The sequence below is a fragment of the Notothenia rossii genome (genome assembly GCF_949606895.1).
Source record: "Notothenia rossii genome assembly, chromosome: 7".
Classification (NCBI taxonomy): Eukaryota; Metazoa; Chordata; class Actinopteri; order Perciformes; family Nototheniidae; genus Notothenia; species Notothenia rossii.
The window spans coordinates 26,788,246-26,804,081 of NC_136905.1; the positions used below are offsets into that span (position 1 = coordinate 26,788,246).

The window sequence follows — 15,836 nt, forward strand, 5'->3', positions numbered from 1 at the left end:
TCCGGTGCCTTGCTCAAGGGCACCACAGCAGGGCAGGAGGTGAAGTGGGACCTCTCCAAGTAGCAGTCCACACTCCATATTTAGGTCTGATCGGGGACTTGAACCGGCAACCCTACGGCTCACAGTCCAAGCCCTTACTGACTGAGCCACTGCCAGATATATGACAGAAGGAACAAAAATAGGAACATAAAACAAAGTCAAAATGATTAATTTGTGTTAAAGGTCCCATTTCATGGCCATTTCCACTGATCATAATTCCATTGTTGAGGTCTACAAGAATAGATTTATATTGTGCAATTTTCCAAAATCACTTTAGTTTCTCATACAGCATCTCTGTAAACTACGTGTATTCACTGAATTTCACTCTCTGCCTTTAACGGCTCGTTGTAGTTCTAACAGCTCCAGCCCCCACCCTCCCTGTGAGCACAGTGTGCTCTGATTGGTTGGGACGTTGTGAATCGCGCTGAGCTCCGTGGAGGTGTGGTTTCCTTGTTTAGCGATACACAGCAAAACACAGCCAAACTCACCCTGAGCACACACAAAGTCACAGCCGAAGTAAAAACAATAAGTGTGGCTTGATATTGAGTAAGAAAAAGGTTGATAAACGCTGTGAGAATGTGTCTGCAGAGAGAATTTCGCCACGATCCCAACTGTCTGTTATCAGCCTTGCAGCCAGGGAGGAGAGATCAGCAGAGCTGCCGGCACTGAGTGTGTGTGTGAGGAAATCCGTGGATTGGTCAATTTGGACCAATCAGCGGGGGCTTAACGCAACGGCTCCACGGACGTAACGGTTCGGGTAACGCATGACATCATGAGTTACCCGAAAGAATCAATGGACAGTGACGTATCTCCAACGAGGCGTTTTGGAGGGGGTATTTTCTGTGTTAGAGTTGTACTCGCTACAGGGTGTACTTTGAGGGTTTTGACTCTGCAGACCGTTTACATGCATAAAAACCTTCATAACACACAAGGGGACGGGTAATAACCGGAAAAGCATGACATGGGACCTTTAAGTTAAAACCCTCACATGTGTCAAGAGTGGGTCAATTACGGAACAGGCGTATTTCTATCTATTCTCTTTGGATATGAAAGAAGAAGTCAAACAAATGCTGAATGTCACATGCACCACTTTGCTGAAGTGGAACTTGACCCATGTTCGTATTGCTTTCTGACCAGCTGGGGAAGTCACTGAGGTCAAAGGTCAAAGCTATGGGAAAGAGAATCAGGTCATGAGTTGTTAAGTCAATACCCAAGAGACACTGTGGGACTCTTTGCTCAAACATAAAACAGCAGCTTCAGCTTATTCCCATCACCACACTGTACTTCCTTTGTTGTATTATGTCCTTGTTGTAAAATCTGTTCCTCCACTCTCATTTGTATTTCCTGCCTCTTCCTCTGCTGCTCTTCCTTGCACCATCTTTCCCTCTCTGACCTGTGTTCCTGAGCCCAGCTGGTCTAAAGTTGCCTCCATGTTTGTTTGGTTTTCTCCACCTCTTCCTCCTCTTCCTCCTCTTTCTCCTCCTCCTCCTCCTCCTCCTCCTCCTCCTCCTCCTCCTCCTCTCCTAGCCCTATTTGTGGGTGTTGTGAATCCAAAGAAGTCATAAAAAGGGAAACGTAAAGCTCTCAGCCATAACAGCAATGCATCCCCAGTGAAATCCGAGACGGCCATTAAGCTAACGGGGCACTCTGGCCCAGCCGGTGGTATAACTCAGTTCGCGAGCTCCAGGGCCGGGACCAGGCACAATGGGGCCCCGTGTTCCAGTGTGTTGGTGTAAACATTGCACAATGAATTGGCTTCACAGAGTAATAAATAGACTTAAATAGGCAGTGCTCACATTAGTAGAATTGAATTCAGGTGTCAACAGCATGAACTCATTTCAGAAAATCATTAAGAAATAGGCCTACTGTAATTTAACTTCTTAGTGCTTTTAAAGACAACAGCAAGCTAAGATAAGACAAGCCCACCCAGAATGTCTTAAAATGGGGTCAAAAATGCTGAATATTTTGTCGCTGAATTGTAATTTCATACAGCTCGTCTGAGTCTGTCTAGGCTGGCCGGTCCAGAGCTCAGGGCTCGGTCGTTCCCTGCTCATGAGAAAGGGCAGCCAAACATAAACCTTTACAGTCCAAACCATTTACTGTGTTTACTCATGGTTAGCGGGGCCACTATGCACACACAGACCTCAGGTGGTAGGAGTCCGCTCCCTTGCCCTCTCCCTCCCTGTCTCTATTCTGTCTGACTGCTCAGTTTGTTTTTAACAAGCGGGGAGGGAATGATACCATCCTCAATTACAGGGGAAGTGCTTTTTTATGAGCCTCTCTGGCAGCGTACACAGACACACAATGTGAGTGTGAACTAATGAATTCAGAACAAGTTTACCCTCTTTATAGACAAATTTACAATAGACTCCCGCTGCACTGTATTTGAAAGACACCCAGTGATGACCCTAATCTAATTTTCACCGAACCAGTTTGGGGTTATTATAAGTGTAATGTGGCCCGTTAAGAGAGGGGAAATTAGCAGTGCTGGGGGTTCCTACTCCTTACTATTTTGGAAACTGCTATGGAGACAATCAGTGAGGAGACATAAAAATGAAGAAACTTTACAGGAGAATTTGTGTTGAAAGGTGAGGGAAAAAATGACAAAAGCTCAAGGAAATAAGCTCCATCGCTCCAGTTCTGAGAGACCCTGTGGGGCGTGATCACTAAAGCCCCCTCCCAGACATGGGAAATCAGGTACATTTCTCCTCCTCCATCAACAATGGGAGAGTGGAGGAGTGTGGATCCCGTCCGTTCTCAGGGCCAGGGGTGGAAATTCCAGTGCAGCACCAGGGCTCCGGATAGAATGGCAGATTGAGCTCCGTCTGCCCACTCCCCCCACCCCTCCTCTTCGCCTTCAGGGGGACTGAAGGGTAATGAAGGCTGGGCAGCAGGGGCTCGTCTAGGTGGACAGGCCGAGAGTGTGAGTATGAGCTTTTTTGTGGGGGGATTGCCTTGCACACATAAGGGAGGGGATTCCAGGGCTTGCTCTCTCCGTCACCTCTAGTGACCACAGGAATAATTACACAGCAGGTCACGCACAAACGCACACACCCGCACACACACACACACACACACACACACACACACACACACACACACACACACACACACACACACACACACACACACACACACACACGCATAAACACACACACACACCTGCATAAACACACACACTGTGCGTTCCATCTTGTAAAATGTTTTGATCTAACTTTCTTTGCAATCTAGGATAATAGGATAGGACTTTCATTCTTTAGGTTCTTTTTCATTTTATCGGCAAATGACCCATTTTACAACACATATTTCAAGCTTAGATTAAATGTGTGATCTGCGGAATTGCAGTATAGCCCATCTTTTTTATATAGCTGGATGAACTTATAAACTGGTGGTTCATTAATCTTATCTCACAAAGCCCAAAGCATCAGAGAGTCAGTTCTCTACCCCCTGCTGAGTTCGCATGTATGTATTTCTATAGTAGCCCGATGCAATTGATTGCAGATAACAGGAATGCAGGGAAAGTAATTTGTCATGGTTTAAAAAACAGCAGGGGGTCTGACAGCAAATGGCAGTTTTAATGATTCTACTTTTCTAGTGTCAAAAACGCATTGTTTAGCATTCTTATCTACATGATAAATGATATCAAAGAATGACAGGAAACAGAGGACACATACATCAAAAAAGGGCAAGCGGAAATCAAACTTCCAAATTGGCGGGTGCCAAAACGTCCTAATCACTTTGACGTGCTCTCAGCGTGTAAAGGCCTTAACAGTCAATATTGTTGTAAGAGTCAGGGAGTGAACTGTACCACGCATGCCTTTCAGCAGTGTGACCTCTCAATACACGTCATTGTTAACTAAATGTACAAGGCACTTAAAGGTGGGGTATGTAATTTTGGAGAAACCAGCTCGAGTGCGCTAGAATTTGAAAATACGCCAAAATCTGCCACTTCCTTACAGAGCCCCTCCTCCAACACACAGGAACGCGCACATAACCAGTGAGGGCACGAGATAAGTTTGTGCACAGATGGAAGGCTGACAGGCAGGTAGGCCATCCAGTTATTTCAGCCGGGCCGGCTAAAATGATTGGTCGTGCTTTTTACAGTGCTACGGCTTCCACAGATGACATTTTTTTATGTATTTATTGTCAAAGCATTTAATATATTCATTGCTATCGGAATGTTAAGAGCATTCCATGGAATATAACAAAACATGTTTCTGAAATAAATTACATAACCCACCTTTAATATATATTTCAGAGCTACATTTTAGTATCAGAGCACAAATTCAATTAACAACACTGTCAAAACTGCCCATTTCAAAAACTGTTGGGGAAATGTCCCCAGGGTCCCCAGTATAAATGGGGGGCAAGTTCTTACTCCTGTTACTGGTAACAATGTGGTGGTCGTCTCCTCTGTCCATTTTATCTGAGAACATTAAACCATTCATTACAGAGTGGTAATGAATGTTTGGTAGCAGCCCAAAGCTATCATTCCTCCATGTTTTGTTGCATCACAAAGTGGGACTTGAACGAAAGGAACACTGATTGTTAATTATATTGTTTTTGGAGATAATCATTGTTGTCATTGATTATATCTATTACTGTACTTTTTTTAAGGTTTTGTCTTTCAAGAGGTTGTCCTGGAGCCCCCTAGCTGACTATCTACCCCATTGACTGGCTGGTCCGTATCCTTCTGGAAAGTCCTGGGGCACAAACTAAATCTTTCTTAGGGCCAACAAAATCCATGGTCGGCCCTGTACTGTATGTGTTTTTGAATTTCGTAGAAGGTCTGGTAACTTTGAAACTGAAAATTCAAGGAATTAGCTCCAAGAAAACGTACCTCTGAGAAGAAGTTTCTGAAAGAGAGAGAGAGAGAATCAGAGGGAGTTTGTTTGCATTCCCACATGGTGTTTATATCATCGGTGTGCCACACAGCCTAGCTGTGCTCTTTATAACTGTGTGTGTGTGGGGGGGGGGGTGAGTCTTTGACAGCGAAGTGAAACCATTAGACCTGACAAGATGTGGACCAGGGACAGTTCATTCAAACACACACACAATGTCCTGACAACTATTGAATGGATGCCATGTAATGTTGTACAGACGTTCATGTCCCACTCAGGTTCAAATGAAATCGCTGAGTTTTCACTAGCATGTCAACATGTTCATGTTATCTAGTATATATATTTAGATATTTACACTTCTTTTACTATTTAAAAAAATAGTAGAATGAAAGTGTGACTGATTTAGTCTGCATTCAATTTACGCAGGTTTATAAGAACTGAAATATACATGTTTGCACGGGCCTGTATAGACAAAATGTTACCTTTCCAATGACATATTGGGATGTCACATTGTGACATTAACTTTATCAAAACACAATAAAATACGCTTTAAAGAATATAAAATCCTTTTTCCAACAATAAAACTAGCGGCAAACCTTGAACAAAATCTGCACCTTAACAGCAAAATCACAACATTTGGAAAGATGATATTTCCATTGCGTCATATCAATCACAACACTAGGAGACCAGAGACAAACAACTGAAAACCATAAGATAACACTGTGGGATTACATAAGAACCCTCCTGTCAATCACTCAAAGACAAAGAAAATAGATCACTTTCTCTTCTATTTTTTCTGTAAAGAAAAGCTCAGAGTAACACTCATTTCATATGATTCAAGCCTCCAGTGGAATATGCATATGGGTTAATCTTTTAAAAAATCTACTCAAACTCCAACAAATCTGAATAAGGGTTTTTCTTTCTCCCCTCCTTACCCACCACACACACGAATGCCCCCGTCTCCATAAAGGCACATTAACACTAATATTGGGCTAACATGCTAGTCTCCAGGGGTGGGCTATGCTTTGTCAGGGGGCGGCCGAGCAGAACCAGCAGCTTTAACTGTATTTAATTACTGCATTTACAACAGTTTAGTAGCCGAGTCCTCTTCCCCAGGCCATCCCCTACACGCACACACACTGTAAACACAGTCGGACAGACCTACTGTATGTGCTACCACACTCACACATGAAGTGTCTCCCCTAGTCAAAGAGGAGATGCATAAACACACATGCCCCTGGCTCTTTTTCCTGTGAGGTTTGGACATCCTTGTGCAGACAATACCTCACACACAAGCTCCACAGGTATGGCCCACAGAGCAACAAAACAGCAGGAAGGGTACTATTATTTATTTTACACCTATCTGATTGGGCTCTTTGCGGCTACTGTGAAAATGCAGTTTCCCAGGCTTAGTGCTCTGCTACAGCTCTGCTACAGCTCTGGCACTCTGCGATGGACGATGATATTGATGTTACACAGCAGTGACTCAACCTGCAAGCGTTGCCCTTCTAAACAGAAAGTATTCACTGGAACATGCTCTTGCGTACACGTGCGTCAGCAAAAACAGTTATGTGTTTGGAATAGCTGAAGAGAAGAAGAAGATAAAAGAAGAGAGTGAGAACAGTCACGCCGCCTACAGCAACAACCTCTCATTAAGAATCAAGCTTATCATTTGGGGGTTATATTTTTAGACTAAAGATGCATTAATCCAACTTTTTTCGGCCACTAGGAATAACCGGCCCAATACCATTGTACAATTATTAAGCTATGTATATTAAACCTCACTGTGCAGAACAACATTTATACAAAGATATACATGTACTGAGAGGTTATTTGTTTTAATGTTTTGAAATATTGGTATCCATTACTACATCGGCCCATTGTGACAGATGATTTATCAATTTCACTATGGTGAACCTCTATTTTAAAATCATGAATATTATATCAATACATTGGTTCATCTTCCAGAGAAGATCTGGTTTCAGTTAACCTGTACCATAATTATAACAATGTGTTGAATTGTATAAATACTGCACTAAAAATCTGAGAGTATATTCAGAACATATCCCATCTGTAGTATAGGAGAAATATTCAAGATTTAAAGTTTCATTGAAAAACACCCATTTCCTGGAATGCATCTGTGGTATGTGTGTATGCATGCTTCTGTATGTTGTACTTGGGCACTTTTACGTCATCGGGGTGAGCTATGCAGACAGGGAAAGTGTATATATGTATAAGTGTGTGTGTGTGTGTGTGTGTGTGTGGGTGTGTGTGTGTGTGTGTGTGTGTGTGTGTGTGTGTGTGTGTGTGTGTGTGTGTGTGTGTGTGTGTGTGTGTGTGTGTGTGTGTGTGTGTGTGTGTGTGTGTGTGTGTGTGTGTGTGTTGTGGGGGAAGCCGTGCACCAACAATCCCTGGATCAACATGTCTGTATGTCTCTTTTTAGTATTACATGACTTAGAAATAAGTCAACTGATTAAAAACATTCCAGCAGGTTTGAGTTTTCTTTTAATTCTTTGGGCAGTGTAGCATAAAGAAGTATTTAAAAGAAAAACAACATCTGTAGGTAAATAAGATCAATTTCTGCGCAGGGTAGTCATCCTCCTGTGTGGCAGGGCTGCATGATGTGAGCAGGATGAAGGCGAGGCGATGGGAGGAAGTGGTTGTGGCCACCATGCTCACTCATTTGTCCCTCACAGTCTGGAGGCTTTGGAGGGAAAGCGGCTCCTCTTTCATGTTGTCATGCATGAACATGCCATATCATGAAATCAAACCTTCTATTTATAAACACGTGTGATCATTAGTGTGTTCGTGCCACTGTCTATAACATTTGTTCTGCAGCAAAGTGTCCTTCCTCAGTGAAGGGGATGGCAGTTGTACAGACATTGGTGTATTAGTGTGTGTGGAATAGGGGGGTAAGTGTGTGTGGCCGTCACGCCTACAAAGTCCCAGCAGCTGCCAGCCGTGCAACGATCAGCCCTGATTCTGAAATTGAGGACCTGGCTTTTATCTTGTTCTGCTCTTTATTTAACCTTTTGCATTTCCTTTGCTTCTAAACACTACATCATCAAGACTCAGCACATAAGTCAGTAGTTCTTAAATATCAAAACAATGTTTTAAACATTGACTCCAGGATGACTTGGTAACAAATAGCAAATCTTCTCAAATCTGCTTCTTCAACAAAATCTTGAAAGGTTAGCGAGTCCTTTGTGGTCAGGTTTTGGATCATGTTTTTGTGAGATGGGTGGCCTCCTGTCATTTTCCTTTATGCTCTTCCTGGAGAAAATTGTTCACTGACATGATCTCAGTTAACAGATGATGCATCATTGTTGTATTCATTATATCCCCCCTTGGGAGAGGATGATACTGTTTATTCATTTCAAGACAGTTGCAGCAAATTAGTGGACATTCTCAATGAAGTGTGTAATGTGTATTGAGTGTTTGTAACCATACAAACAGCATACATCAGATTTGGGTGAAAAGGTGAAAGTTATAGGTGAGTGTACTTTGCCCTCCACTGAATTTAAAGTAACACTATTATTTATTTGTTTACTAACTATGCAAAAGCAATTGGTTAACGTACTTCCTTACTTAACCCAGCTTTGTCAAAGTTGCCTTTAAACAACTCTAAAGCCTCGATCCACAGCCTCATTCTGTGGTGTATAAAGAGAAAACAAGTTTACCAAGCAGACATTGTGCAGATATTTACTGAACATTAACATTAGCCCTGACTTGAAGCCGCAGGGTTCACACATCCTCCCAAACTTTTAACATTTTTACCCCTGGATCAAAATAACTGCCATCGAATTTTTTCTTCTTAGGTCATATTTAATAAACGCAATTGTTGAGTATTTCATATTTGTGCGTGTATTTCTCCCCCTCTTTCTGTAACTGTCAGTTTTGCAGGGCGATGATGACCAGAGGCCCAGTTTGACGTCATAGAGGCCTGAAGGGAGAAATCCCCTGCTTTCCTACTCAGGTGTTTGTTTTTCTTTAAAAGTTTGAAAGAGGAAACAGGCACCAGGTGTCTTCTGAAAACATCCTGTGGAGTCCAGGAACCAGACGGGAACAGTGTTCAACCCGTCGATGCGATGCTGACATCGACACTTTTGGTTCGACTCCTACACAATGACTGCCTACAGCACTTACACAGACCAAATGAAACGTGTGTGCCAGACACAGACACAAACAACCTGTTTGGATAGACAAAGAGGAAAAACACATATGTAGATTCACCTAGCGTTTGCAGCTTTATCCCACAGCTGCAGCTCATCTGAAATCAATTGTTTAGTGTTTGATAATGAGAACTGCAGCATAAGAGAGATGTCAGAAAGATGACAGCATGAAGCAATTGACCTGTAGACCCTGATCTAACCAAAGTAGCACTACACACACTGGACATTTTAGTCATAAGCAGAACCAATAAATACTGTAGTCCAGGCTCACCAATGATCACCAACAAATGTGCATATCAATAGTCCTAACTTACTCAAACTTTTAAATCACTGGTAAGGAAGTAAAGAACATTTGTAATAAATAATATTTGAAAAGAAAGGCTAAGCCAAACTTGTTTTAGATTCTTTTCATAAAAAGCATTTTTTATTTAATTAATTCTTACGTTCATTTAGAACTGAATGCAATTCATGGGACGGACAGCTATTGATATTTGTTCAATTTTGTTTTTCAAGTTTAATCAGTATGTTAAATTTTTTCTGCTTGATTATTGATACTGAATATTGTTACAGTTAAATAACTAACTACAGGGAGAAATGTAGATCTTATGATGTTAAGATATTTGCTGGGAGAAAAGAGAGGGAGCTTTTTTTTAATGTTTTTCAATACTTCTGCTATAAAACAAGTTGTAAACAGTTAAATGAATGACTTTGACAGCATAACAAGCCAAATTAATAAAGCCTCTCATTCTGTGGAAATTCCTGCAAATTGAAAATGGTTGACATAATGTCGATGTCAGGTTTTCAACACCTCTTCTAATTCAGAGCTTGGTGGTTTCGGAGTCACTGCAATTTGAACTGAGAGGAAAAAAAGGACGATCAGACAGGATATTATCTAAGTGCAAGTAATAAATGTAGCATAAAGAGATGGAGAGCGAAGGAATTTGAGGGGAGGTAGCGGCTGGCGAAGAGCCTTTGAAAGGCGAAGCCGTCAGCCCCCTTCTCTGTGACCGTGCAAGCCCCTGATGACAAGGCCAAGATGGCATCTGCTGATAGGAGCTGCTCATCAGCACCTTTATTTCATGGGCCACAGATGGGGTGAGAAGGGGGGTTTATGCGTGTGTGTGTGTGTGTGTGTGTGTGTGTGTGTGTGTGTGTGTGTGTGTGTGTGTGTGTGTGTGTGTGTGTGTGTGTGTGTGTGTGTGTGTGTGTCTGAGTGTGTGTTGATGAATGATTATACTACATTGTACTCAAATTGTGTGGTTTGCAAGGAAAGTGGGGACAAATCTATCTTACTTTAACTGCACCGTTTCACAATCTGTCCCTTCTCTGACAGTTGTATGACATGCGAGTTTTGGAAATGTGGCACCGCATCATATGAAAACAGTAAACATGTTGTTTACTACAAACGGTGAAATCTTTAACCAATCAGGCACGATCCGTGTGCTGTGGTATTTTTCCCCCTGTAAAAGTAGAATCCCAGTTGAGCCAATTATCTTTGAAAATGTTGGAACACTGTGGTGAAATGCATCATATTCCCATGCTTTGTTACAGTCTGACAAGTAGAAAGATATTGCTTCACACATGTGATATATTACCCAACCTAATATGACAGAATATAACAAGATACAGTTTCCCCATGAGCTAAATTCTAATTCTAAACTGCAAGGACACATGTCTTTCCTTGGACTACAGTGGGCAGTCTAAAGTGGTGAGGGCAGACATTGCAACAAATTGGAAAGACACAAACAGAGACCATATACTCCATCAATGACTACCCCAGCCTATCCTTTTGCCTTCGAAACCCCCTACATACATCACCTCGCACACACAATTTGCAAAGGGGTTCCAAAGCAGGTAAATAAACCCTGGCGGTTGAAGACAGAGGCAATAAATAACACAAGGATGACAGATACGCAAGGTGGGGTTGGACGTACCAGCAGGGGGAGAGAGGGAAAAGGAAAACAGAGATGTTGATTTCCACCAACCATCAGTAATGACCTCATGGGGCAATACATCTTCCTTAACCTCTCAGATCTTCCTCCTTTAAATGTAAACTGTGTTCACCAATTGCAAGCACAGACACTATATAAACACACAACATTGGAATTTTTCATTAAGTTACTGAGCTTTCTTGCTGGCGATATGAGAAGCAAATTCCCTAGAATATGATGACAAGGCCTCTGAAACAAGGTACTGAAAATGTGTGTGACTACAGCATGTGAGAGATGCTTGATGAAACCAAAAACTTGCAATTATAGCATTTCATATTCTGAATTAATTAATACAGTGTTCTGGTGTTGCTTAAGGGAAGCACTAATCAGATAGTGTTCAGTATAAAACTGTAAGAAAGAAAAATATTTATATTCAAACTCAACAGTCCCATTATTAGAACTGAGATTGATCCAATTTCTAACAACAAACACCATGCAAAGTTTATCATCATCCACAAAAAAAAAAGGGGGGGGGGGGGCATGTTTTAACTGAATCCAGTGGACACGAGAGTGCTGCCATGGCTTTTTTCTCACAGTGAAAGCAGATACACCACTTTGTTTAGTTTGGCACCAGACGTGACCTCTACTCATGGCCAAACATGTTCTTTCTTGGACTGAACAAGCATTAAAACGACTTGTACACATTATGACATTGATGTATTTTACACAAGTGCATATGTTCAAACATACGCAAGGTAGCAGGTTAAATACAAACACACACCTAATACGGCAAACACCAGCTGCTGGACATGTGACATATTCACCGTTGACCATGTGGACAACCAACAATGTGCAAGGTCTTCTCTCAAGAGTCAGAAAGTTGTATCTAAAACTTTCTGGTTTGGTCAAACACCACAGCTCTTTGGCCAAAGAATATTGCATGTGAAATGATGGGATATAAAAAAAATGTAGTTGCACTTTTGCGTGTAGAATAGCTCTGTCTGTCAGTCAGTGTGTCACTGCACCCTGCCATTAAACCCCATTCATCTTTCGTTCTTTGTGCTTATCTGTCTCCTCTCACATCCACCCCTGGATCCATCACTTCCACATTCCTCACTCAGCTCTCCATCCATCCAATCACCAAGCAATCTGTCACTTTATTGTTTTGTGTGTGTTTGCACTTGCCCTACTGACAGACATCCCATCTTCCTGCCTGTCTTCCTGCTTCTCTCTCCATCCATCCAAATGTTTGTGGTCAAAGCTTCAGTCAACATTTTGTTGCTCTGACAGTTTTCGTATCAGCATGTAATACCCACAACATCCAAAAAGTAGTCTAAGCAGAAGACAGAGTAAAGCTCCCTCCTCTGGAGTCTCCTCACAATGCTGCTGACTGATACAACATGGCAGCAGCAGCTGAAGGTCTGCCAGCTGTGGCCTCAGCCCATTGGATCCACAGTTTGTTTTCCCATGAGTCATCATTAAACAACGCTCAGGTGCATCTCTGGCAATCAGAAATGCACCCAACCCCCTTCCCCATGATCTCCTGCTTTTCTTTTAACCAGAATATTGCTTTCTTCTCATCTTCCTGTATATTGCAAAATCAAAAATGCCTTGCCGTGCTGCGAGAAGTCTGATTTCTACATAAAGTTTAAACCCACATAACTCAAGCTTGTTTAAATGGAAGGCAACCAAACAAACCTCTCACAGTCCCTCTGTAGGTGTAGTTCAAAACAATGTGTTTCCAAGTGCTGACAAAGCACATAGAGTGTAATACACTTACACACACGGGCCAACACGGGGTCAAATTAAGCAATGAAGCGAGTGTGAAGGCCCAAACCCATGAGTTGTTTCTCCAGCAGTGTGACGGACAGCTGCACACTGAGCCTTCCAAGGATAGCACTTCTACTAGAGGTGGGAATACAACTGACTTCATCAACTTTATTCAAACTTAAAACAAGATACTACACCAGTTGGTCACATGGGACTTGAGGTTTGGTAAAACCTGGTTACTTTAGCCATGTTTTATATGAAACAGAGAATAAGGTCTGCACATTGACCAGAGATTTACTTTGCCACATGAAGCAAAAAACGGTCTTTGTCAGAGTTGCTATGGCTTATGGAAATACTTGGTTCCACCTAGGTAGAACGTGAAGCAGTCAGGACATGATGCAGTTCTTTATTTGGTGATAAACAGCCTCCCCAGCTAGAAATGTTTGGTTCTAAAAACATTCGGAGAATGTTACAGTCATTGTTCTAGGAAGGTTTTCAGCGGGAAGTTTTTATTTGGTTCCCAGAACGTTCTTCTGAAACGTAGGATAACGTTCTCGAAAAACATTCTCAAAATGTTTGGTGATAACATTGTTAGAACATTACGCCCTCCTATTCTTAAACGTTTTCAGCGGGAAGTTTTTGCATGGTTCCCAGAATGTTCTTCTGCAAGGTAGGATAACGCTCTCTAAAAACATTCTTAAAATGTTTGGTGATAACCTTCTTAAAATGTTTTTGAAAACATTGTTAGAACATTATGCCTTACTATTCTTAAAACGTTTTCGCCAGAAGCTTTCATTTTGGTTCCCAGAATGTTCTTCTGAAAGGTAGGATAACGTTCTCTAAAAACATTCTTAAAATGTTTTTGATAACATTGTTAGAACATTATGCCCTACTATTCTTAAAACGTTTTCGCCAGAAGCTTTTATTTTGGTTCCCAGAATGTTCTTCTGAAAGGTAGGATAACGTTCTCTAAAAACATTCTTAAAATGTTTTTGATAACATTGTTAGAACATTATGCCCTACTATTCTTAAAACATTTTCAGCTGCAAGTTAGATTTTTTATGTTGACAGAGTGTTATTATTTTAAAGAAGGATAACATGGTTTATGTTAAAGAAATTATGCGAATGTTCTATGGTAACAATTTACTTAAATATGTTTACATTATTTGAACATAAAGAAATAATATTCCTGTAATTGTTCAACTCAAAATTCCTGGGTAAGTGGACTGACCACTGTGGTCATTAGGATGATTATGATAGTTGACTTAAATATTAGAATTTGACTATTAACACATGTAAAAGGATGACACGGAATCAGCTGGTGAAAGTAACATTTGTTTATTAGAAAAAGGGAGCTTGGAGTGGAGGTTGGTTATGGCGTCAGTGGGAAAAAGTTGTTCCAGGGTGGGTAGAGAGGCCTGGCTGGTCTTGGGAGTGTGGAAGGCCTTGGATTCTTCCTGGGAGAGACACAAAAATCAGTGTGAGGCAAAAGCAGGCAAAGGTGTCAAAGAATATGCTGGTAAAAAGCTAGAGCGGCACGCAACAAACCGTTCACGGCAACAATCAGGCAGGGAATGAGTGCAGGCTGCAGGCTTTCATAGTGTGGCTGACAAGCAGGTTGCAGGTGTGGTTGATTGGAGATTGCTCCCAGCCGTGTAGAGCAGACCAGCAGGCAGAGAGAGACACACACAATAGAAAGAAACACATACAAACACTAACTGAGGTTACCTACTGTAACCCCAGCTTCTATGAGTAAATGGCGCAGCCCTCTAAGGCTATCGCTATTGGGTAATCCCCCTGCGCACCCGCGAAGCACTGAAACACTTGTAGTCCACGCCCACCCGCAAGGTGGGCCCCGCCCTCGGGCCTCCTTCAGGTATAAATAGGAAGGAGGCCCGGCAATCTGCTCCCATACAAAATAACTTTTCTTCAGCTATTCGTAGAGCCAGTGGGGCCCAGCGCTTAGAGGTCTGCGCCATTTACTCATAGAAGCTGGCGTTGCAGTAGGTAACCTCAGTTCTATTTCGTATATGGCTTCGCCCTCTAAGGCCATTGCTATTGGGTTAAGGGCGAAGCATGATGTAGTCTGCGCCCCACTGGGTCCGCCCGGCACTAGAAGCACAGACACACCTGCTCAATAACACCCCATGCCTGTTGTGCCATGCGTAATGGCGCATCACCGTCCCTGGAACATAGCATAACATGCCTATCTTCCCTGACGGGATGAAGGCTGGGAACAATACATACCCAGCCGCTGTGAGAAAGTGGAGACGAAGGTCCCACCTTGCCCAGCGATCATAGAAGGGGAACAGCAGCTCTCTGCGTGTCAGACAGGAGAGCGCCCAGCTGGATCCCTGACGTCACTCACTCTAACAAGACATTCCGTACCAAAAATGTGTCAGAGGGAAAAAAAAAGGAAACATCCCTCTCATAAGAGGGAAAAAGGGCCGCTCTCCGCGTGCCGAGAGGCAGGAGAGATGCGCAAAGCTGGATCCCTGACGTCACTCACTCTGACAAGACACTCCGTACAGGGTGTGTCAGAGAGGAATGGGAGACATCCCTTAAATACAATTGAATAAATGAACAGGGGGAAGACCAAGATGCAGCAGTGCAAATGTCTTCCACTGACATTCCTCCGTGCAAATCCGTGGAGGAGGACATTCCTCCGGTGGAGTGCGCATTGCTGTTCTCCGGGGGATCCACCCCATGAGGAGACATATGCCTGTGACACAGCTTCACACAGCCAGTGTGACAGCCGTTGTGCAGACAGAGGCTGCCCGATCGAGCGCTCTCTATAATGCACAAACAGGCGCTGAGAATGGCGCAAGGCAGCCGTGCGCGCCACTAGCAGGACAGCGCGCGCACAGGACAGAGGAGATGAGACGCGGCTTCTTCCTCCGACCTGTGAGGAGGGGGAAAGAAGCCATCCAAAGTGATCACTCATGACTCTAACGCCCTAACCTTTGGCATAAAAGCCGGGTTAGGGCGTAAAACAGCTGAACTGCCATCTCCTTGGATCCAGAGGCCTGACGGAGCCACAGAGAGAGCAGACAAATCACTCACCCTTTTCGCTGATAGAGCCA

At 42.8% G+C, this 15,836-nt stretch overlaps 1 long non-coding RNA gene across 1 annotated transcript; it reads right to left on the minus strand.

The window, feature by feature from the left end:
- Nucleotides 1-14,075: 14,075 nt before the first annotated feature.
- LOC307013031 lies at nt 14,076-15,463 on the minus strand. Its single transcript, XR_013800823.1, has 2 exons — nt 14,302-15,463; nt 14,076-14,210 (listed from the first exon to the last, which is right to left on the minus strand). It is a non-coding gene; the product is annotated as an uncharacterized lncRNA (long non-coding RNA).
- Between the last annotated feature and the right edge of the window lie 373 nt (nt 15,464-15,836).